Consider the following 27,025-nt stretch of genomic DNA (forward strand, 5'->3'; position numbering starts at 1 on the left):
CTAATATTATAAATGTGAAAGTTTGTATGTCTGGATGTATGTTTGAACTTCTTTAACGCAAAATCTACTTTATAGATTTTGATGAAACTTTACAATAATATAGCTTACACACCAGAATAACAAATAGGATATAATTTATAAAACTATCGTGTGAATTATACAAAATATAAAAGAAGTGTGATTGTTACTAATGAATACAACTAGCGCCATCTCTTATCAACTAGCAAGGAAAAGATCAATACAATTTATATGGCAAAACAACGTTTGCCGGGTCAGCTAGTAGAATATATATATTCAATTATTTCACTATAATCACAGCTCTATACAAGTAACATTAAATGATTTAAAACAATTGGGCAGTCGGGTGGCCAGCAGCCAGCACGTCCGATTTTCGACTACCCCAACAAGAAGTGCCCAATAGCCGAGAGCAATTCGTAACAGTTACCCTACTACCAACCTTAATAATACGAAACTACCAACATCATAATAAAGTGATGTCATCACTAAGATTTTGCATGTGATTATATAATATTACAATTACTAAAAATATACTAAATATAATTACTAAAACAATATAATATTAACAGGTTATAAATTATTCTATTAATATTATCATAACTGTATGTTGGTAGTAACTGGTATGTCGAATAACTATTACAATATGCTTTTGGGAATGTCTATTTTTTTTTTAATTTTGTGGTTTTTGTTCTATTTCTTATGACGTCATGTCATGGATTTTTATATTGTCATGACGTTTCTTATTATATGAGGATCATAAAGTTTATTGATATTAATCTAAATAACTAAATTAGCTTGAGTATAATACGTAGCACGAGCACAATACGTAGGTGAAGTTATGAATAGGCAATTTTTTTTATTTTTCGTAAAAATATCGTTACAATGTAATATCATACAAAAGAAACTTATTATTTAATAGCCTGAGGGCAGTCGCTCTATTCCCAATCTGTAGTATCATTAAGAAAATCATTTATGTTATAGAAATCTTTACCACAAAAACGTTTTCTAACAATTCTTTTGAATTTCGTAACACATTTGTTTTATACTCGTCTTGGGATAAAGTTGTAAAAGCATATTCATCGACTATTTACGAATAAAAGACTTACTAACTCGACTTACCCGAGTAGTAGACATAACAAGTGTATGTTTGTTCCTCGTATTAACATTATGATTGTTGCTGTTTCTAGCAAATTATTAAATGGGCTTATGCACATACAAAACATTATCAAGGATATATTGAGTATATTAAAATGTTTATTTCTTTAAATTTTGAAGTGAAATTTTCTCAAGCCGCGTTGGGCAATTATTGGTAGGAGAAAATCTTATGGGTTCGCGTCACCGAAATGCTCATGGCTTAATTTATTTATTCAATACAAATGATTTACTTGTAAGTGTGGGACTCACTCTCCTGCAAGAATAGAATCAACTCGATCGACCTCAGATCGCATTTAAGAACAATTTGGCTGTTGTCCTTTTGATACAAAACGTAATATAGCTTTCTATTGGTCAAAGAATTTTCAAAATCCGTTCAGTAGATCAAGAGTTTAACACCACACAAACTTTACCTCTTTACAATATAACTTAGCATAGACTATAGACACAGCCTAGAAAGAAAGACACCTGACTAAGATACTCTTATCATAAAACAATTGTCGGTAGCAGTTATTTGCAGACAAAGTCAATACAAAATGACATCAGCATATCGATGTAATTAAGAACATTGTAAATATAATATCTGTTGAGATAGTAAGTGTATACAATTTAAAATATGACTCTCCTTATCAATACTGTAGCAAACATGGCATCACGAACGGAGGTTTTCAAGTATCTGTTTAATATTTGCAATCTAAATTTAGACATTATATATAAATAGCTCTGCCTGCGGCTTCATCCGCCCATAATAGGTTTATATCATCGTATACCTATTGAGGTTTACTAACCGTACTCTTAAACAGAGTAAAGTAGGTACTGTATTTCATACAAGGTACTCTTTTTAGTGTTTTTATTTGGCACATGGCATCAAAACTGGTTGGCATCTAAAAACTTGGGCGATTTCGAAGTCAACCACTATCAGTCACATCAAAATAAGATAATGTGAATAGTACTAGTAGTTGGAGGAGGTAAAATACATTTTTAAAATTTAAATGGATTTCAAAAAGCCTCCCCCAAAGATCTCCATGACGATCGGCCCTGCGCTGCCCTCATCCAACCAATTCCAGCCATCTTCACCAGATCATCAAACCATCTTGTGGGGCCTACCAACTCTGGGTCACCAATCGACGACTTTACTGCCCCAACGGCCATCTATACTTCGAACTATATGCCTGCCGCCTGCCACTTTAGTTTCGCAATCATTTCTGCTATATCGGTAAGTTTGGTTCTCCTACGGATCTCCTCATTTCTGATTCGATCTCGTAGGGAAACTCCAAGCCTAGCCCTCTCCATTGCCCTTTGAGCGACCATTAGCATTATCATCAGGCCCATATTTAGCCACCTCGGCTGCATATTAATTTATGCAAAAAAATATTTAAATTTCTTCCATTGGTTGTAGTTTAGATACTGAGTAGACATATCAGTTACAAGAAGCTTATGGTAGCTGAAGTATGATACAAATGATGTACGTTACCAACTAACGTCAGGATGTCGAATCTAGGTAGCGGTGTGCGCGCGCATAATAAAAAGAACTCTGATGATTTTTTCCTAACCCGCCAAAAGAAGTATAACTTCAAAAATCTCTAAGAAGTACCTAAGCATTTATGGTAAGTAAATAGGGTTTAATTTCGAAGACCGGTCCGAAGCGCACATAATCGTTTTTTAGTCTTCGTTTGACTTTAACCACGCATTCATGTATGGAACCCCATTTCCTTCGATATTGACAGTTCAATGTGTACGAAAGTCTCGTGTTCCGGCTGTAGTTTCAACAAACAGCGATCGCTAAAATAGTGTTAGCCCATCTTGTTGTATCAACAGGTTTCCGACGCAAAGTTTACAAAATATGTCTTTGTCCTGATAAATTAGAAAGATGAATTTACATATATATACTTTCTGTAGTATTAGTATGTGAAATGAAAGAAGTATAATATAATCAAAAGAATGGACAAAGTAACGAATAGCAGTATCAGAGTCAAGGTTAGGAAATCACCCGGAAAATAAGAATTCAAAAGTGCGGGAATGTGCAGGACATATGATTAGAGGAACAGACAAATAGAAATCAGTCACCCAGTGGTAGCATAGGAATGGAAAAAAAACAGGGGCAGACCACAGACTAGATTAGATGGGATGACGATAAAAGACTGGTGGCATGAACAGCCTGTGGTAGAGTAACCACAGAAAAGCAGAAATGGAGAAGATTGGAAGAGGCTCGTGTGAACTAGCAACCGGACACGCAGAAATGGATAAAAAGTGATAAGTAAAATAAATAATACTTACTACACGCAATGGACAATTATGCAAGTGTTCATCGATCTTTTTTATCGAAATGGAGGACATAAGAGCGTACGACATTATCTTGCAACACTAGAGGAATCACATGGTCGTTGCCGCCCTTTTAAAAAGATGTTCGCGCTAGTTCTGAAGGAACACATTTCGTATCGTCCTAGAATGACCACTCAAGAAAGCTATTGAGCTTTCTTGAGTGGTCATTTTGTGTATTGACACAGCTTGGTTGTACGTGGAAGAAAGTTACTTGAAAACCGCACTGTGGAGGAGGAATGCCACACATCCAGACCGTGAAAACTGTAGACTTTTAAAACTTTTTGCCTTTATCTTACCTTTGTCACTACAGAAATTCATGACAGGGAGAAGTGATATTTTAATCGTGGAGTATCTTTACATTACGTTTATTAATTAGATAGTGAGTGTTTAACTAATCTAGCACTTACAAAAATAAAACAGGCTGACACAGATATTGCCGATATTGATCGATGACATAATTTTATCAATATCATGGTCATCTAGTGTTAAAAATAAAGGAGATTATAGTTCCTAGCGTTTGAATGGAAGTATTGCTGCTAATGTTTTCTCTCAATTGATTTGTCCTATCTCTTCAGATAGTCCAGACGCGCCAAGTTATATTTATTTTGACGCTTTAGGGAATAACATCACAAGGTACTGCAAATTCGACACTGTGAGGTTAGTTGGTCAACAAGACCATTTATAATTTATATCATGCTTCAGATACCATAAGCCTCTTCTAAGTCATATATCTCCTGAACCACAACCAATGGACGACAATTAAATAAATTTCAATATAAGTTTTAAAATAAAAAAAGCATTTATTACTACTTGATACTTAAATAAACGTTTTCAAACTAAATTATGCGGTATAATAATATTTTCATATGTTGTATTTAATACCTATCTATTAGAATAGTGTTCCTTCTACACACCTAAAACAAACGAGGAATAGCTTTTTAAGAAGTTTCGTTTTGTTACTCTTCTGTGCCTTCACACACATTTTTTTTTAGATTTAAGAGGTACCAACGTAAGTGTGACATCCAATAGCGACAGGGTGTCATAGAAAACACTTTAGAGTATAATCGCGTTTTACAAGGAAACACGCCGCGTGATAAATTTGTGTGCGTGTTAGACAAATCTCTCTCTGCCGCCGTTCCGTCACGACTAACGATCGTCGTCATCGTCGGATGAGAATGCTGGTGCTGTGATACTTCTTACGATCTGCCTCCATCGGTGCCTATCCATTAATTCTTCGACAGCAGAACTTACGTCACCATACAAGTAATAGAACATTAGCGAAACTCAGCGGTCTCCTCGAAATATACAAAAAGATTGACGACGCGGATGGCGCCGCGCAGCTACTTTAACTTGAACAGCGACTAGTCTCGGAGACATAAGGCGTGGAACTCAATAGTTTTGTCTTCCCAAGATTGCTTAGCGGCGGTGTCAATCGTGTGTATGTGTGCGTGCGTCGATTCGTGCACTCTAGTATGAAGTGAAAGTACACTACTTTACTTTTATTAGACTTAGTCGAGGGTTGGCCTTTCACTTGATCACTCCATCTGGTAGGGGACCGTCCGTAGGCACGTTAACCTTCAGTGTTCCAACTACGATCAGCTTTTCAAGGCTCTCCTCCTATCGAAAGAAATCTATGCTGGCAGATTGTAGAGAGGCGGTATCGAATACGAAGCTGCGAAAGAATCAATGCTCTGGCTGGCTGTCCAGGGTATCCATGATTCCATAGCATGGACCTCCAGCACAAAGTCTTACAAATATTACCACTTTATAATATAAGTACAGATGAAATAAATAAATAAATATTCCATGTGACAGATTAAATTTAGAAACAATAAAATTGTTTACCCCTGTGCATACTAACGAAAGTCACCTTCAGCTGTTCAATATTTACTTTGATGTGGGTATAGCTTTTATCGTCATTTATCATCAAGCTGATCTTTGATGGTATAAAATAATTCCAATATTAGAGACGTTCAACAAACAATATACCTTATTCTATATATATTTGCTAGCTATTCTGGTGTGCACCACAAAACCCGTTGGATTTTCATGTATAAAATGGAAATCTTTATCTTAAATAGTCCTACAAAAACGGCCGCGACAACATAATATATATCTATATTTTATGAGTAGGCCATTATTGCCAAAATGGTGAACCATAATTACAATAAAATTTGATAATTTATTTTTTAATGTACATGCAAAATAAACACTTTTATCGCTTCTGTTATTTGAAGCAGATAAACTTTGTCTTTCACACTACATCATTTGGACAAATATTTTTTTCATTACGACGATTACCAACGGCGCGATACTATGGTGGTAATAAATAAAAAATTAGGAAAACAGTTGACCATAAAGTCCATCCCTGCAACTTCCCGCTAATTTCATACCTGGGCGTTTTCGTTAAAATATGTCCATGTAGGTTTTGGCTTGTCCTATCAGTTTAAACCCTTGTTTTACAGAAACAAAAGATTTTTACTGGGGAAAATTGACTTTTATACGTTACTTTATACGATCTCTATTTAAAATAGTTACAAATAGCTCTAATATTTAAACCAATATTGACATTTTAAATAAAACTTAGTCCAGTGTGGTTTTGAATTCGATTTATTTACAAGTATTATGTCGTTTGAAGCTAGGGAGGGTTTGAACATAATATACATACAGATGAGAAATATAATAATGAAACAAAAGACGTGGGTACTACCATAATATTTTTCATACTTTTAACCGACTTCAAAAAAGAGGATGTTCTCAATTCGATCGTTATTTTTTTTTTTAGTATGTATACCGATTACTCGGAGATTGATGATCCGATTTACGTAATTCTTAGTAGGATAGGCACCGACTTAAAACCTATCAATAGGTAGCACATATAAATAATAGTATTTTATATAAGAGGTATATTAAATTAAATTTTTAGTTATTTGATACTTTTCAGTTTTTGAAGTCCGTTTTTTTAAACGTAGTTTTTTTGTTACCTTACACAAAATTGGTGTCCTACGATTTATACCATGCGCGGTATTCCGTTTTGTAACCGCTATATTAAAATGTTGGAAAGAATATCTACTAAGTTAAAGACTTATTTGGCACAGTTTCTATTGATTCCGCCAATTCGAAGAGCTCGTCAGAAATCTCACTTAAAAGTTATTGGGTTGAAACTCTGAAAGCGTTACTGTATTAAATTTTTGTTCCACTTTATAACTGTCATTTTTTACTGGTAGCTTTGTAATTCCTTTATCAAAATGTTTTTACTGATAGCTTAAATAATTATAGAAACAATTAAACTAATTTATTTTAGTAAATGATAGCAGATAAGTTAAAATATAGGCAGTCTATCTTGATGAACAGTAAAACGTTACTTCAATTTTGTTTGGTTACGTATATGTGGAAGGAATTTTAAATATTGAGTTTTTTTATTACTTTACTAGCTGACCCGGGAGACTTCGTACTGCCTCAATCGATAAAAAAAACCTTAACTTTTGGCTATTTTTATTGAAACAAATGAAAAAGAAAATGCTCGGTATGAATGAAACTTTATTATTATTTTCGATTAATTAGACATGATGTTGCTTACTTACAAAACAGAGATTTTCTGAAATAATGGCTATTATTAAGGTATCAATTTGATATTGACAGACACACACAGTTATGATACAGTCTGTTAATCAATTTATAGCTTTCTGATATACTATGTTTTTTGAATTGTTTTGTGGTGCGGTAAGGTTCAGAAATTTAATATATGACAAAATTTAAGATTTATCAAACTATATAAAAATAATCTGATAGATAGTTAACAACTGAAGTTCATCTACCTACTATAGTTACACGAAATTAATTTTTTTTTTACCTTCTGAGAGTTTTTAACTATTATTTTAATTTGGTTTTTGAACGATGGGGACATCAAAGGAGAATCAAAATCGTTGTTTTTATTTAATTTCGAGCATTTTCATATTAATTATTCACCTTTTAAACCTTCTCTGGTCTTCCGCAATTAATTTAAGACCAAAATTTGCCAAATCCGTCCAGCCATTCTCGAGATTTAGCAAGACTAACGAACAGCAATTCATTTATATAGATATGGCAATACAATGTTTGTTGGGTCAGCTAGTATTAATAGATAATTGTAAATAAGTTACCCTGGTACTCTGGCTGATCACGCTCTCTAACGTCCGTTTTCAATAACCTATCTACCCTTAGTTTAACTTACGGATTACATTGCTGTCACCGTTTAATGTTTTATCTATCCATAGTTATGTGATTACAGTCCAATGCTATGTTAATAGGTTATTGAATGTAAGTAAGCTTAAAAGGATAGATAGGTTATTGAAAACGGCCCTAAGGCAACTCTACCCAACGATCCAAACGAGCGCATTAACTCAGTTTAATTCAATACCAACACATACTCAACGCGCATAAAGAACATTTAACTTCATCAAAAACCAAACTCTACATCATTCAAAATTATTTTGTCAAATACCTATCAAGAATGCTAGCGGTCCTTTATTTATTTGCTGCTAAGTATTCTCTAAGCTTTATCAGCTGCTTTATGTGCTCGTCCGGTACTATTGATACATTATAAAACGCAAACTATGTTTTTATACGATATAATATAGACAAGTAGCCCATTAATAACTTCACCTGTGTATTGTGCAACAAAACCCCAATTCGGCCATGTTGCGACTATTCCTCTTGAGGAACAAAGAACGGTTAATGCAGAATGGTATGCTAGCATTTGTTTGCCACAGGCCGTTTCTGAACTCCGTAAAGAGAACTGTAACCGCCGCATCATCCTCCATCACGACAATGCTCAAAGTCACCACGCACAGAACAAAAGAGTTTTTAGAGCAAGAAAACATAGAATTATTAGACCATCCGCCGTACAGCCCTGACCCAAGCCCTAATGATTTCTATACTTTCCCTAAAATAAAGAATATATTGCGTGGTCAGTGATTTTCATCACCTGAAGAAGCTGTGGACGCCTACAAAACGGCCATTTTGGAGACCCCACTTTCCGAATGGAATGGTTGCTTCAATGATTGGTTCCATCGTATGGAAAAATGTGTCAAATTTCGCGGAGAATACTTCGAAAACCAATAAATACATTTTTAAATAGTAATGTTGTGTCACTTCCTTCATTCCCGAAATTTTCAGTGCCGCCCTCGTACTATTTTGAATAAAAATATCTGAATTTTGATTAATGTTTTTCTTTGTGTTCAATGAGGTAACGGTAAAATTAGGGTTATCGTGTCAATTTTTAATCCAAAAGATTTAAAAAAAACGCAAACAAATTATTATATAACAATTTTTCAAAACAGAAAATAATTTTTCAAAACTAATAGATGTACACCGACATATTAGAAGAGAAATTCAAAACCTTACATCATACCTTTTCAATACAATAGTAATAAAATCCGTGTCACTTTTGATTAGATTAGATTCCACTATCAGATGTCAGAATGTCAGAGTGCTGAAAAAAGAACAAAGAAAATTAGAGTTCATATTATGAAAGCGTTGCATTAGCTGAAGAAGCCCGCCAAGTATATATGCTGGTGACTATTTATTTGTTTTTGTTTTATATATTGTTTAGGTACACTCTAACAATTAATATAACAAATAGTATAATATCATCCAGGTACAAATAGGTCTACTTTTAAATGTTAAATTGTAAATAGCTTAGAGCCCAATTCGCTCAAACTCGGACAACGACCATATATCAATTACATAGACTGAAACAAAAAATCAATGAATAATTCAAACCCCGTTTGTCACCAATTCTTCTGCTACTTCGATCACGCGGTATCCTAATGATATGTCAACGTGATTTTTGTAACTTCTACAATATAATACTTTTTACTCCAAACGGACGATGCTATTTTACATTTTCTGGTGTAAATAATTTCACTTACATCCCTACCTACAGTGATTAGTTTCATAACTAAATTCATTAACCATAAATATTAATAACAAATTAAGTTAAGTGGATTGACGAGTTGGTAAGTAAGATATTAAGTAATTAAGGTTATTAAAAAATATTTAGTATATTGGTTGGTTAACCGCTATCGATATTTTTCAAGCATTAAGATGAAGTTAAATCGGATATTCAGGCGAAGAGTAAGCAGAAAACACGCAAACATGATGTTTTTAGACAAGTTTTGTGGTGAAAGTATAGCATTTCAAGCTATGAACACTATTTAATCCTGTTATACATAGCCTTAAGTCTTATTTGTAGGTTGCTAATGTTGATGTTGGTTATAGTTACCACTGCCGAGCGTTTTTGAACTACCACTATTCTTTGAAGTTAAACAAGTTTTTTGGCATGGCGTGACGCATTTTTTTGGTACTTCTCTCAGAAAAGTTATTCTTATAGCTTGTACTTTTTTATGTAGGTTCATTTATTCAGATTAGTAGTGAATAACGAGGATTGTAAGCATATAAACTGTTTTCCACGAAAGAATTTTGAAAATATTGGCTTTGTTTCGGGCCGGCAGCCGCGAACTCATATCGCTCAAGGTAGCTGGCATTTAGTGGCGCCTTCAGTCCACAACTGATCGGTACAGGTTTGTGGGTGTTTTACACAAAATTTTCCCTCTCCTCTCTTGCTCCGCACCTCTGTACCGGCCGTTGTGAGCCTCAGGGCACACTTACGAGATTGAAATTGTGAAAAAAATTAAGTTTCTGTAACTCCCTGGGCCACAATGGCCAAATAATGATGAGATTAGATATAAATTATTTAATACTAAATCTTCGATAACAACTTCAACGCGAATTTAGAAAGTAGAAACCCGAGTTTGACACCCAAAAGCAGCAATGCAAATGGTTCAATAATTAACTTGACTAACTAGATATACTGCGGTGAAATTTTTAATTTAAAAAAAATATGCCACGATCCTAACAGTGGTGCTTTGGAATTTATATACGTCATTTAAAAATAGCCGTAACAGATTAAAAGAGAGCGTACCGTAAAGTTAAAGAATATGGGTACTTAATCTCAGTTAATGCGTGAAAATTGTTGAGATCACCTCGTGTAGAGGGGATGGATGAAAGTAGATTTACTTCGCAAGTTGATATCGAGCTAATATAGATAGAAGTGTTTGGTTAATGGGTTAAAGGTAATTTCCAAACCTTCCTACCCGTTCTTTCTATATTATCAAATAATATAGTTTCTTGGAAGAATTATTAAGAACTAGCTGACCCGACAGACGTTGTTCTGTTAATTATAAAAAAAACTCCTGCGAGCGGAATTTCGTAAAATCCTTTCTTAGCTGACCTCTACTCGGCGAAAGGAATATTCCTACCAAATTTCAAGTCTCTACGGCTTATGGTTCTAGAGATATTGTGATGAGCGACTATATACGTGGAAATCTATATATATATATATATATACATATAGATTTCCACATTATATATATAATTTGTTCAATCTATATATATATATATAGATTGAACATTAGACGCGTAAAGAAGGCCGTGTTTGCCTTTACCTCTCTAGAAACATACTGAGCCTAATAACCTAAGCACACAATATGGCATTAAAAAATGTCATTTCACGTATAAGAACAATTTCAATCTAATATAGTAGCTATTTTTAGGTAAGATAGATAGATATGTAAATAAAATGTAGGTACATTCTTCAAAGATTTAGACATAAGTAATTTGGATGGATTATAAGTATATTATAAGACTCTATTTATTCATGTCATTTTGATTTCTCATAGAGCTTGAAGCCTTGAAGAGTTTCTTGCTACTTCTTCTCATTAGATCAACCCTTTGCGAAGTAGCAGTAGATTCACGAATAAAGTGATTTTGATTTGATTTGATACTGTCATTATTTGTGATTTGTAGTCCCCCTTCAACCCTCGGGAATTGGTCGATCGTGATACCATGTAATGTATTGGGTTTCGTGTCCAGTGGTTATTTCCTCCAAGTCTCGTTTCCTTTATTATCAATCAAGAAAAGAGTGAATGGGACAAACGAACTGAACCCAATACGTATGTTTATTTCTACGACCCTTCGTTTTATTAATAGATTTCCAAGTGATGTCAAATAAATCAACCTTTATATTATGTTTCGTTTCGAAATGATTTTCCAGTTGTATACAATTTTTTTCACCGTAACGTGGATCTTATTACATTGGATTAAGGCTCATAATCTAAGATACACAACACGCGTGCTTATTACTTTACAACACTACACTGAGGTACTTATAAGTGTTTTATAATATCCCGATTCAGTTTGCGTGTTGCAAGCTTTGCCGAATATAATATATCAAAAATATTCTTAATTTTCATATTAACAAACATTTGTACAAATTAAAATATTTAATTCAAAATAGAATTTTTAAATAACAGGAAAACTGGCGCAAGAGAATTTTTTATCATTAAATAAATAAGCCTGTATGCACACACATGTGCAAGGCATAGCAGGGAGGCATATTCACTTAATGTTTGCTCCTGATGTGAAGATTATGATTATCAGTGTCCAGTCAGGTTACAGGTGGTGTTGCTGAAATTTTCAGCGGCGGGGTGGAGTACAATATTGGTCAGCGATGCCTTGCGATGTATTTAGAGCCGTAAAAGTCATCATTAAAACATGGACTTTAAAAAAATATATAAAAGCTCCTAAAAGGAATAGAACATTTTAAGTCACAATCAAATATGATACAATAATAGTCTTCTGCATTACATAACTCAATTAGTTACAGTTAAGGTAGGAAGGCTGGAATAAAATATTATCAACGATCTAATATTATGATGTTTTTTATGCACAGGTGCATAACAGCCTAACATGGAATAATTTAAACAAGTGGTATTACCTTTCATTATTATTTATTAGTGGCTGTACGCCCGGCATGTGTTACAACACCACAATAGGTATTAAGAAGTATGGTCAAAAAATTTGGATGCCACAGGATAATATCAAAGTTGTGTCACAATCTGATCAACGGTTTTCGGAATACATAGAGCACACTTAAATTTTTTATTTATAAGGAATATTATGTTTGTAATGTTCCATAGCCATGGTGCACTATTGTACAATGAATCTGGCTGTCACATACAAAGAGAATCATTCATATTAAACTGGTAGATCCAGAGATTAGAGTGATCAAACAAACCAAAACCCTTAAAATGTTATTAAATAATATATATTTGTGTTAAGTCTGTAATATAACCTGATAACCATCATAATATGTAAAAATTATCATGATTAGGTTTGTGCTTATGATTTATCAAAGAAAAAAATGATCCTAACAAATTCCAGGTGTTAAAACCTATCTACTAGTGGGAGGCTTCTTTGCACAGGATGCCGGCTTGATTATTTGTACCACAACGGCGCCTAGTATGAAACACAGTAATGCATAAACAATGTTTACACATTACTGTGTTTCGGTCTGAGGGGCAGCGTAGCTAGTGAAATTACTGGGCAAATGAGACTTAACATCTAATGTCTCTAACTGACGAGCGCAGTTGTAGTGCCACTCAGAATTTTTGGGTTTTTCAAGAATCCTTAACGGTACAGCATTGCAATGGGCAGGGTGTATCAATTACCATCAGCTGAACATCCTGCTTGCCTTATTTTCATTAAAAAAAAATCTACTGTATTAGTGTAAGATCTTTTGTGAGGAAAAAAGATATATTATTATTACTAAAGAATAAATAAAATAATAAAAGATGCAATGACTAATTATCATTATAATAGTAATAAATTACAATGGCAATGGGCAGATCATATTATATTGCTACAAAAAACTTGATAAGAGATGAGCAATACCTTAAAAATCAATTAGAGCTATAATAAAGAAAAGGTAATCAACAGGACATGATTCGTCGACGACGTCGAGGGCAGCAGTTATACCCTATAAAATTTGATTTCCTTGAGAGTGGTGAAATGTATGTTTCTGCGGCATACAGAACCATATCTTTTTTTAACATAGATGTTAGATCTTTTCACAGCTTTAAGAGAATCTAGAACTACATACTGTTTTGATTTCAACTCGATATCTCAACGAGATAAAGGGTCTTGAGACACAGAAATCGAATGTCTTGAATTAATTGATTAATTAAAAAAGTGGGTAGTTAAATGAACTACTTAAGCCCCAAAAAATCGTACAATAGATTTATCCAACTACATTCTATCATCATTTGAATTATAACAAAAATATTTAATATCATGCTTTTTAGTACCAATAAAAGCAAAGTATGCTATGACCGGACTGACCAGTCACACCAAGTAGCAACCTTTTACATACATGGACCAGACTGAACCGCACCACGACCCAGCCAAAAGACAGAAAGATATTTGATACATCAAATCAAATATAAATGGATGAAAACTATACTCATAGTAAACAAAAAATGTTGTTATCATTGCTACCAAGCAATATCTATATAAATGATAGAGTTTTTCATTTAATTTATAAATGTGGATCAAATTTGCAAGGCGACCAAGATTTAGATTATAACACTAATTTATAAATGATGTAGATAATAATATCTACAACTCACTTTTTAATTACCTTATATTAAATTTTAATTACATTATTAAAAACTCTATTTTTCACCATCCATTAAAACTCATCAAAACAAGGTTAATATGTCAATTCAGATCAGGAGTGGTATAAGTTTTATGAAATAATATAAAGTTTAGTAAGTATTTTTTGACTCCTCCTGTATGTTTCTTTTTCTAATGAGATTTAAATTCTTAAGAATAATAATTGGACATAGTTCCTGGAAAACGTTCCAACCCACAAGCATCACATTTTAAGGTGTTCATGTTTAAAGTTTAATAAATATTAGTGTATTCCATACATGTGGGTTGGGCTACTCAGTCAAGATGTCATTTAAAGAGTGACAGTAGGGCTACCATTTTTTGTAAGTCCGTTAATATCAATCACTTTACCAATTTTGTGTTATTAAATTGTAACTCAAATTCGACAGGACTGTGGTTTGGAACGTTTTTGTCGAATTACATCCAATTAATATGTGCCTTAATTATATTATTAACTATGTAGCTCCATGAAAACCACACATGAGTAAGATACTTGTTTAAATCATTCTATGCTCAGCAATAATACTAAAAATTTATTATTAACAACTTAATAAGTTCTTATATCTACTTGAAACTGCAAGAAAAACTAACCTTTCTCTTGCCCACTAAAATACAGTACCTCAAGATATGACACTCTACATTACAGATTACTAGTTAAACAACCTTGTGTAATAATTCAATGTATCATTGATATTTAATTGGAAGTTAGCTCCAATTCAATTACCAATCACTACAAGCAATTTAATTGAAATATTAGGAACATATTCCTTACTCCTCATTAACTAATTAAAATTTATGCAATTGAATGATGAATATCTATTCAGAGATGTACCTATAAAATATATTATAATTAAATTATTTCATTTATGATGAATTTTAGGGTTTTTATAGATAAAAATCTCAATAAATTCTTATATGAAATTCAGATTGTATTTACGTAAATAAAATTGAAAAAAAATGTGATCACAACCTATGTCTCAAAAAAATATTGTATTAAAATTTGGATGCATTATGTTTATGTATACTTCAGGCATATCAAAACTCAAAAGCAATATATGTACTTATAATTTTTTTGATAACGAAATGAAGGAATTTACCTGATCTATGATGCTCCAAGATCAGCTGTTGATCGATGTCTTCCTTAGAAGCACTAACAACTCACAAATTAAGTTTTTCTCAGATTGTTTTTATATTTTAAATAAACTAGCAACTGCCTTGTAACGAAATAGTGGACGTTATGTTAACTTATTATCGTTTATAGATGATTCAAAACTGAATATCACCTACATACTACACATGCCTCTCCAATGACTTCTAAAAATCTACTGAATAGTGAATACTGATCAGCCTAGCGAAACTAAGAAAAAAGCGATTCTCTCGAGTCTCGATTGTGTGAAACTTTGAAAGTGAAACGGCAGTCATTGATAGATTTAGATTGACAGATGACGGCTATAATCTTGTAAAAATGGAGATAGCCGAAATCCACTACCTACGTTTTAGGCAACTGTTCGCTTTTGAACTTACCCAGATTATATTTCGTCGCCATTCGCCATACTGTAGGTAATTAATTTCTACTATTTCAAACTTATGTCACATCACTGCACATTTCATACTATACAAAATTCAAATTTTTACGATTTGCACTCAGGCAGTCCCGCCTCTTACTTACTACGTAATAGTATTTACATCCTCTTTGCTACTGATTACTGATTGCTGAATAAAAATGAATTAATATGAATAAGTTTTGAGATACTTAATCTGAGTGATGAATTTCTTGCTACTTCTTCTCATTTGCTCAACCCTTTACGAAGTAGCGGTAAAGTCAATGAGAATTTTTTTTTGACATTAATACAGGTTACGGGAATGACGCTCATTTCCGTAACCTACATGAATAAAGTGATTTTGATTTGATTTGATATGTGACTACTGAATGTCTTAAAATATTAAACAATATTATAAGCTGAATGACAACCAAAAGTTTACAACAGGATCACCGATAGATTGAGTTTCTGATCAAGTAGTTGAGTCAGATATTTTTTCACCGACTTACCGACAAGTTGTTTTTAACGAGAATTTGTTGACAACTTGGGGAAAAAGTTGGCGACTATCTGTTGCCGCAATATTTCACAAAATTCCTTTAAAAACTTGTCCTCAACTTGACATGAAATAGTTTCAGACAGTTTTCTTTTTATTTGCACAAAATAATATAAAATTTTAATGAAAAATTTTTAACAAAAAATATGTGTGTGTCACAAATGGTAGAAGTGAAACTTTTGAAAACTTCTTGGTTACAAATACTCGTTGAAAAGTATTGAAAAATTAAACAGTAGATTGAGACGGATATAGAGTATCAGGAGTATCAGGATAAATATAATATTTGCTATTTTTCACCAAGCTTAAACATTATTCAATATTTTAATGTAAACAATTATATTACAAATTCAGCAGCTTTACAAACTTCATATACATCGCTTGAAGCATATTGTTCCTTCTTATTCTATTCTATAATGGTCTGTAAATAAAACTTCAATTTGTACTATGAGAATTTGTAATATGAGCAGCGCAAGCGATCAGCGATACAACACGATAGGTCCGTCCTCCGTGGTCGATCTGTTGAATGCCCCCGCTATTTTACTTGAAACCGGTCAACTAATCTACCTATCGCTTGAGCCGCGCACCACCCACGTCCACTCGATTCAAAAGCTTTAATATTCGATATAACTTTTAATTGTTAGCAATTTATGATTGTCATGCACATTCTCCCCCCAGTGCACCTACAGTGCAGTGCAGTGCACTACCACCGGTGAGCACGACAATTTTCTTCACAGGTCTCTTCACGTTGCCAGCTTTGGTCCGCACCTCCAACACGCGAAAGACGCCATCCTTCCCGGGTAAGGTGCCTCTATTCTTCCTTTGGGCCAGGAGTTTCTTGGTATTTTCTCGTCAAGTACAAACACTAGGTCTCCAACCCGGGCATCTCCCCTCGACTTCGTGGATCCCGCCGGTGGTAAATGCAGTGGCGTCAGCGATTCAAAGTCGTCCGAAGAAGTTGATACTGGTGTCAACGGTCGAATGTCCACAGTATATTCTGCCTCTAATAGAACTATGAAAAGCACCTCCTCTGATGGCTAACGTGCATCAAGGGTCGCGGCCAATGCACGTTTTATAGACTGAACCATCCGCTCCCATGCGTCATCCCCCCATGAAATGAGCACCTGGAGGAATGAAGGGCCAGTGAATGGATCGAACTACTGCCTCTTCTTTCGTTACCTGGTATGCTGCCCTTCTTAACTCTGCATCAGCACCACGCAGATTGGTTCCGTTGTCGCTGTATATCTCTGACGGACATCCTCTTCTCGCCATCATATGACGTAGTGCCATGACGGCACTATCTGTGCTAAGAGAACCAGCAAGCTCCAAATGGACTTCTCTAGTTGTAAGAGAAGTAAAGAGGGCAACGTAACTTTTTTAATGGTGATGGCCTACTGTGACTTCGATGGCAAATGGTTCTATGGGTCCTGTAGCCCCAACTGCTCAAGCTGTCTCCTCTTCAATTAAAGAAATAGTAGACCCTTCGTCCAGGAGTGCAAAGGTATCTTTTATTCCAGAGGGTCCTCTTACTCTGACTGGAATTATCTTGAGTAAAGCCTTATTACAGACATGTTGTCGAGCTGAAGCTATCGTCACTCGCTCAGCAGAAGAATCTCTAGGAGCATGGAGTAGAGGATGATGAGATCCCTTGCATTCTTCGATTCCACAGGCTTGGTAACGACATCTATGACGGAAACTTCTTCTCTTCTAGCATCTGAAGCATGCATTGATCTCCTTAGCTTTCTGCCACCTTTCAGTGACGACCAAGGCTCTGAATTGATCGCAATTTTGAATTTCATGCCGACTTGCACATACAATGCACACTTACGACCTAGCTGAAGAAGTTGTACTTTTTACGGGTCAGCTTTCAGCAGAGGCAGAGGATGCAATCAAGTAGGTGCCATGAGATTTTCTTTGATGGTGTGACGTTGGCGAATGATCTGTTACGACTTATGCCTGTGCATGCCTGCTTCTCTTGAATAAAATGCTGATAGTTTAATGAGATCAGCTTCATCTTCGGGTCCTTCTGCAGCGAAATCGTACCATCTATATCTTATTGCCGGTGTCATTTTATCTACGAGCTCTTATATTTTCTAGGTTATATAGATAATAATCCCTCTTAAGCGCTTCAACGACTCATACTATATTAATAACTTTGCTAGCAAAAATGCAAATGTCACGTGGGTGGTTAGGCGAGGGAGTGCTCGCAACTTTTCCATTTCAGAAATGACGAAGGTCGACCAAATCGCATCTCTCAGAGTGCCAGAACATCATCTGAGTCTGTCTCCACTACAAACAGTGCCATCGTAGCTTTTCTTGCCAATCGTTTCAAGCTTGTCCTGAGGCGTGCCAAATTCTCAGCTTTAGTGAAGAGATTATAAGTATCTCGATAGGCAGCTCTGAATGCCAGCCATTTTCTACTAGCACCACTGAAATTCGGTAACTCCATAAAATATCTTGGCGCATGCATCACTCGAGTGGCTTTTGTGAGTGCGGCAGTAAGTGATGTAATATCTATAACCTGAGGTGTAACCTGCGTCGTCAATTCTGGGTGCACTTGTTGCGTTAGTGTATTTATCTGTTCGTTGGGGGCAATGGTCTTATTTTCTAATCAGTTTCTAACGAAACCATCGATTCTTTATCTGCATCGCATGCCGCACTGTCTTGATCATCGGCTTCAGTATCCTCAGCTTCTATTCTACTGAGCTCAGCTTCCGCAAGAGCAGCTGCCGCTCGAGCCTCGTCCAATCGAGCTTTAGTCAATTTTTCGAAAGCCTGTGCGCGCTGTACACTCTTTTTCGACGAAGCATATTGGCGCTTAAACGACGGCCTGGGCTGTGCCTCTAGCGGTGCAGGTGCTGTACAGTTACAGGCACGGGTGCCTCAGGTACAAACTCACCCTTCAAGGCCTGTCGCCTCAGGGACCGCGTAATTGACATCGTGAGTACTTATCCATGAAGAAGAATTTAGTAAATAATAAAATAATCACCACACCACTACTTACTTCTAATAAACAAATAAACAAAAAAAAAACACGTTTCTTCTCACTGTTATTTTTATATGGTTGAATTTTCTCACATTGTACAATATTTTGCGATATTAAAATGGAATGGGGTGATTGAGATCGCTGTGATTGCATTACACAAAGTGGGTATGGAGCCAAATACAATTTTTAAAATTCTCCATGCGCTTGGTATAAGTAAAATGTTTGTATACCGGCCTATTAATAGGTACAATAAGACCTATGTTTGTGACAGAAGAACAGGTTTCTTTACATTTTTTTTATCAAAAATCACATATTGTAATTTAAAAGAAATATTTATAGTGACTATTCAATGCCCTTAGTTTAAGCCTAATTGAATTAAGATAATTCGACTTTGACTTTGAATACTTATGAAAATTTAGTGAAGTAGGCTATACTTTGCGGAAATCCATAATATTTTTTTATATTGGCATTGTCATTTTGGCGGAATGAACAGTAAAGAAAACTCAAATAATTTGTATTTGTATAAGCGTTGGGCCGTCGTTATAAATTGGAAGTATTTGTTAAAAATGAGTTTTGGCCAGAAGGTGTCAAGTATCGAGTTTTTCATGATCATAAATATGTTAAGAACGTTTTTATAAGCAATGATGAATAATACGCATATTATTAATACCACAATAATATCTTTTAAATGTAAATCAATTAAGAGGTCGCTTCAATGTATACGCGACTTATGTCGTAAGGCAGATATATTACTATTGCAGGAAACGTGGTTACTGCCCCACGACTTGGATTATAAACATGGCAAAGATAATTACTTTTGCGCTGTGCTGCAGTTTCTTCTGTTGACGTTTCAGCTGGCGTATTTCGGGGCCGACCATTTGGCGGTCTTGCCATTATGTGGCGAAAAATTCGATTTTCTGACGTCTCTATAGTTAATTGTTCTATGGACAGACTTATGGCTATACGGATTACGTTAAATTTAAGGTCATTTTTAGTTTTTAATGTGTATATGCCTACAGATGAATTAGATAACCTTCCCGAATACACGAATTGTTTAGCAAGAATTAGCGCCGTAACTGAAGAATCTAACGTCTCAGCAATGTACATTTTAGAAGACTTTAATGCTCATGCCACTGCTAGTTTTGGTAAGGAGTTGAAAAGTTTTTGTGACGAGAAGCAATGGATTTGGGCAAATATTACAAAATTAGGTATAAGTTCGGACGCATTCACCTTTATAAGTGAGGCCCATGGAAGTCATAGGTGGTTGGACCACTGTGTAACTACACAAGCAGCATGGGACACGATACTATCTATCAACGTGTTGTACGAGGTCACGTGGTTAGACCATTTTCCATTATGTGTCAAGTGCAACATCAACGAAGTTGCAGAGGGATCTATCACTGATGACGGCCATGCTGGCAAGACGGGCATTCGCTGGGGTGTTAGGGATAACATCCAAATAGACAAATATTACAATTACTGTAAAAATAATCTAGTCAATATAACTGATAATTTAGAATGTGAGAAATGTGAAAGCTTTAAATATTGTGATAATTTAGGTAAACATTATGTTTTTATAGATCAATTGTATAGCCAAATAGTCGAAATCATGCAACGAAGTGCAAAAGCTTCAGTAGGAAAAGTTTAAAATCAAGGTAATTCCCAGAATAAGAAACAAGTGACGGTCTGGAATCTGTATGTTCAGGAAAGTCATAAAATTTATAGATTAAATTTCTAAATATGGTTAATGGCAGGTAAACCTTCCACTGGAATAATATATTAAGATAAAATGGTTATTACACGTAAGAATTTTAAAAATAGACTTCGCTGGTGCCAAAGGAACGAAGAGACTATAAACCTAGACATATTGGCTATCTACAGAAAGGAATGTATTTTTCCAAAATTTTGGAAGGAAACCAAAAAGTTTAACCACAGACAAAGTCTGCCTATAAAGGTGAATGGGTTACATGAACATGCACAGATAGCTAATATGTTTGCTAACAAGTTTAAAGTACTTCCTCGAGCGATAGATGCTGACTTAAGAGCTAAAATCTGTCATCCTTCAGTTGCACCCGATAAACCTGTGTTGCAATTTACTCCTGACCAGTTGACTAAAATAGTTCGCAAAATGAAAAGTGGTCACCAACCACCAAGTCTCCAACCATGTCATGATGAGCTTAGCTTAGAACTTGTACTCTATGGAGGTGAACAATTGCACATTATATTATGTAGGCTATACAATTTGTGTTTAAGATACTGTTATCTCCCACAAGACCTAATGAAGACAGTAGTAGTACCGATTGCCAAAAATAAAACCGGTGATTTGGCTTCAGCAAACAACTACGGCCCAATCTCACTAGGCACTATCACCGGTAAAATTTTGGAGCAGCTGTTACAACCCGATCTGCTGAAGAATATTGTGATTGACGACGCGCAAATTGGTTTCCGTCCTGGTCTCTCGACGGATTCAGCAATTCTCAGCTTAAAGTATGCCGTAGACTATTATACAAGTCGAGAAACATCAGTGTACGCATGTTTTTTGGACTTGAGTCAAGCTTTCGACCTGGTGAATTATGATATTCTCTGGGCGAAATTGTATCGTTCACAGGTTCTAAAAGATGTTGTGGGTCTCTTGAGATACTGGTACGGAAACCAAATAAACAATGTTAAATGGGGCGACACGACGTCTAATTCCTATAGATTAGACTGCGGAGTACGTCAAGCAGGTATCACCTCGCCGGATCTATTTAATTTGTATGTAAATGATTTGATAGAGGAGTTGAGAACCACAAATATCGGATGTCACATCGGTAACACGTGTTTTTACAGTCTCAGCTACGCCGATGACATGGTGGTTCTCAGCCCGTCTATCAAGGGACTTAGGAAGTTGCTTTCAGTCTGTGAGCATTATGCGAATGCTCACGGTCTGAAATATACCGTTAATAAGACAGAAATGTTGGTATTTCGTGCGGGCAAAGGTCCGGAGAGGGTACCTGAGGTGTTGTTGGATGGCTCAGCGGTTCGAGTTGTAACAGAGTTTAAATACCTGGGACATGTTCTTACAGAGCACCTGAAGGATGACTGTGATATTGAGAGAGAGAGGAGGGCACTCTCGATACGTTGCAATATGTTGGCCCGAAGATTTGGTAAATGCAGCAATCCCGTCAAGATTGTACTGTTTAATGCGTATTGCCAGTGCTTCTACACCTGCCTACTTTGGACGAAATCTCTCAACAATACACGGCAATGCGCGTGCAGTACAATGATGCTTTTCGCATATTGATGGGATTGCCTAGGTACTGCAGTGCCTCGGGTATGTTTGCTGAATCGAGGGTGCCTGATTTCTATGCTGCGATGAGAAAAAGAGCTGCTTCCTTCTGGGATAGACTCCGCGAATCTCAGAACCGCATTCTCCAAACGGTTTGTGATGGGATGCCTAGCAATATTTTTTCATATTGGCTATCTGTGCATAAAAACAAAAATATTAAATAAATGACAGTGCCATGACCAAGACGCCATGGGAAGAGCTTTATTAACCTTTCCAGATAGATTATAAGTTTTGTGTATATTTTACTTTTATCTTTATATAATGTATAAGAATATCATTACTTTTATATAATGTATAAGAATATCATTACTTTTATATAATGTATTAGAGTATTACAACTTATTTGTTTCATAATATTTGTTTCGTGATGTTTACTGGGTAATTTTGCCTTTAATAAAAACTTATTAATATTATTATTATTATAATAATACTTATAACATCATGTGGCGTCGTCCATTTTAGCCTCCTTTCGATATCTACCAATAAACACAAAAAACTATCCCAGCTGAGGAACGCGGGGTATATAATAATTTCATAGCTGGCAGCATATTTTTTTAATGGCGTCTGTTCCGTGCCACTAAATAAAAAAAATGGCATCTGTTTTTTTACAAAATATTTTGCTGTTTTGACGAATGTGTTAGCTTAAATTAAGAGTTGTGAAATAGTAAATAGGTGTGCAATGTGATTTTCTTATCATAATTTTTATTATAAGACGCTTTCTGACACCTTTCACTGCACAGTTAGTAATTTTTCAATGAAATTTCGCGCACTGATTGTCCTGGAAGTTGACTGAATGACACTGGCGCGGCGGGAAACGTATGTGGTCACTGGTCATAAAATACAACACTGAAACTGCTTCATTTCGCTTGGGCCTGACTACTCACGCAATACAAGCGCTATTATTCTAAGGCGGTATTGGTTAATAAAATGTTAAGTTCCATGAAATAAATATAATTTGTTAAAATTCAACTTAGACATCTTTCCCAGGGTATCTTTTTACCTTAACTTGTACGCGGACATCAACCACAACATCATATCAACATCAACATATCTTTGTTAGACAGCTTTGGTCAAATTATAAATATGGCTAAATTTGACTTTTGTGTGTGCGTCAAATTTAGTAAATATATTGATTTTCGAAAGATATTTCAATACTTATAATGTTAAAAAAGTTTTATCATAATTTTTGAGCATGAATTATGAAACGCTTAAATCCTTTAAAGGTCCTTTAAATGTCCATAGAACGTCATTGAAAATAAAACATATTTTTTATATATATTTTTAAAACTTATATTTATGAAAGAAAATATATACATGTGAATATAAATAAAAAATAACACAATATAAATCCTGATTATTACTGAGTTCTGAATAGTATTCGCAAAATATTTTAGTAGGCAATCGTGATTCTTATGAAATTATTTTTGCTATTTTAAGGTCCTATAATAAATAAATAAATGTCAGTACATGCATTTCATTCTTCTTCTTCTTCCTCCTAGACCTTTTCCCCATTTACTTGGGGTCGGCCTTCCTTGTCCTTTTTTCCATTTGGTACAAAACCGATTCGGTCAGCGATTAAATGCGCTTTTTGGACCATCGTCAACCAGAAGGCGGGTGGTCTTCCACACGTACGCTTCTTTATTGGCATGTCTAGTGCAAGCTTCACCATATGATCGTCTGGGTGCCTTTGAATGTGACCGAACCACCTTAAGGGTTTCTGTTTGACCTTCTCGAATATTGGGGCAACTTTATAAATTCCTCTGATATACTCGTTTCGGATTTTGTCTAGAAGTGTGACGCCCGCAGACCAGCGTAGCATGCGCATTTCTGTCGTGTGTAGTTTATTTAGGTGGTGCTTGTTGGTCGCCCAACACTCTGATCCGTACAAAACAGCAGGTCTTATAGCTGTTTTGTACAACTGCCCTTTGACTTTAAGCGGCACGTTTCTGTCACACATAACGCCTGTGAGTTGTCACCACTTCATCCATCCAGTTGTTGTTCTGTGAGTGACATCTTTATCAATTTTTCCGTCGTTACTGATAATTGACCCTAAATATTTAAAATGTTTTACATTGGGCAGTACCATGCTTCCTATACAAATGTGTATATTGTCTGCATCTGTAACGTAATCAAAAACGCACGACATGTGTTCTGTCTTGCTTCTATTAATTTTAAGGCCGTTTGTCTCGAGTGCATCTATCCAGGTGTTGAAATTATTCTGGAGCTCGGTTATATTATCTGAGATCAGAACCACATCGTCTGCATAGAGAATGTTCCAAGGCAGAACCCTTTGACAGTGTTGACTTTGTGTGGTAATGTATAGTTGTGTTGAAAAGCAATGGGCTAAGTGATGAACCCCAACTTTAAGTTCAAACGCTTTGCCTTTTCCTGCTGGGCTCAGGACTTGAGTGGAAACAGATTTGTACATGTCTTGCATGAGATAAATGTAATGTTCTGGCACAGATGGTTGGCTTTAGTGATTCCCAAATGAGGTCACGTGGGACATGATCAAATACCCTTTTAAGGTCTATAAAAACCATATAATCATATTAAAAAATAATCCTTGAGAAGTTTGATTAGATTTGTTAGATTTTTGGCCTTTTCAAGTAGTATCCGAACCGTTTGAATAGCATCTGGGGAGCTTCTCTCTGACACAAAACCACATTGATTTGGCGTTACGTTTATTTAATGTTTAAATCTATTGTTCATCACTCTATCCCAAATGTTTTGTATGTGTGACATTCGTTTTGTGGCTCGATAGTTACTGCATTCTCTAACATCTCCCTTCCCCTTGTAAAAAGGTATGAGATAGCTATTTCGCCACGAGTCTGGCATGGGGTATCCCCGAATCAGCTTGTTATATATTTGTTATAGCGAAACTATTCCATCATCTCTCAGCTGCTTTCAGACTTCTGGTGGTATTTCATCTGGACCTGTAGCTTCGTTGTTTTTCATTTGCTGTACTGCCAACTTTATCACTACGGCTGATATTTCTAGAGATGGCCCCTGTACTGTTTCAGGCCTGCTGTAGTTGTAATTCCTGGGATGGGATACGTTTAATAACTTTTTGAAATACTCTGTCCATCTGTTGGTAATGTCTCTGTCTTCTGTAAGCATTTTGTAATGACTATCGTTAATGTAGTTAACATTACAAATATCTTTTGTATTGTTGTGACGTGTTTTCGCTATTTTATGTACGTCTTATTCCGACTTGGCAGATTCTAGTTGGTTGTAAAAGGGAGAGTTTGCTTTTGTTATTGATGTTGCAATCAGTCTTTTTGTTTCCTTTTTCATTATCTTGTAGTTTTCATAGTCAGTTTTATCTTTGGTCAACCACAGTTTGAAATATACTTTCTTAGCTTTTACCGTTTCTTTTATTTCTGTTTCTTTTCATTATTGTGTTTAATTCATTTACATTCCCAATCATCTGTTGAGTATGTGACTTTTTGTTGTAACATTTAATTAAGTTTGGGTTAATTTTAGTCATAATAATATGACATCACCTAAGACTACTCCTGTAGCTATTGCTATCTAAAAGGGGCACGTGGAGACTACTTCTATAGTGTCATTATTCTAAGGTACAATAAAATAATAATATTGTATGTAGGTGAATACATACTATCAACACGCGATCCGACATGGTGTGGTGACACCTAACGTGTGCCGTGCACATACACAACACCCCACCCCACGCTATAATCTACATTAGCTTTGCCAGTATCATGTGTAAGGCGAAAGTGTAGCGACGTAGCCATGGATTTACTGTTACAATACGAGCTAGATGAAGATTTCGAGGAAGATTTATTGCAGATTTTGGGTTTAGATATAATACAGAAAAAAAATTAATAAAAAAACGTATTAGACCAAGAAGTTACTGGATTAGTGAAATAAATGTATTTCATTTTCACAGCGAATGAATTTTACTTCGCTTTCGTAGGCGATCGACAACTTGTCCCACTTGTTGCACAATAGGTAGATATTCCCGAATGAGTAATACGAAATATAAAAAAAAACCGGCAAAATGTGGGGCTTTTTATTATTATCAAATAAACTTTGAAGTTGTTTTTATTTTTCCTTTAAATTTAAAATATAGGTAAACTACTATTGACCATAATTAAAACAAAAACTATTAACCATAAAAATAAATTGGTCCCTACGTTAACTGACTTTGACATTTGAAACCCTAGAAATTCCCCCTTCTTTATAAAATATTGTTTTCATTTTTTTATTCCAATGATAATGACAATACTATTCCTTTAATGTCGTTTTACTTACTGAAATAATCGACTGGAACAGACAGATAGACGGATAGAGAGAGTCGCACCAAGTGTTTCATTTTTACTATTTTCGTGCAAAACCCTAAAAAAAATTAATACTTACCCGTCGAATATTATGATCCCCATATTGGACCGAACTCATGTCATATAACACCGGGTATCTTTTGACTAGTTCTTAGTTCATTAGTCATTTTTATAAATGGCGTTCATACACCACGAAAGTTCTCGTACAGCTGACGCGTGGAGTCGGGTGTTAACTAGAAACACAATGCTAACACGCATCGGGTATCGTGTGTCCAC

At 35.2% G+C, this 27,025-nt stretch overlaps 1 protein-coding gene across 2 annotated transcripts in view; it reads right to left on the minus strand.

Moving 5' to 3' along the window:
• Positions 1 to 15,407, minus strand: part of LOC126965434 (probable multidrug resistance-associated protein lethal(2)03659) — an 87,935-nt gene extending 72,528 nt beyond the window's left edge. For both annotated transcript variants that reach the window (XM_050809044.1, XM_050809042.1), the window contains exon 1: positions 15,141 to 15,407. The gene's annotated coding sequence lies outside the window, so the exon portion shown is untranslated. The remainder of the gene's footprint in view (positions 1 to 15,140) is intronic.
• Between the last annotated feature and the right edge of the window lie 11,618 nt (positions 15,408 to 27,025).

This window comes from Leptidea sinapis, chromosome 7, assembly GCF_905404315.1.
Source record: "Leptidea sinapis chromosome 7, ilLepSina1.1, whole genome shotgun sequence".
Lineage (NCBI taxonomy): Eukaryota > Metazoa > Arthropoda > Insecta > Lepidoptera > Pieridae > Leptidea > Leptidea sinapis.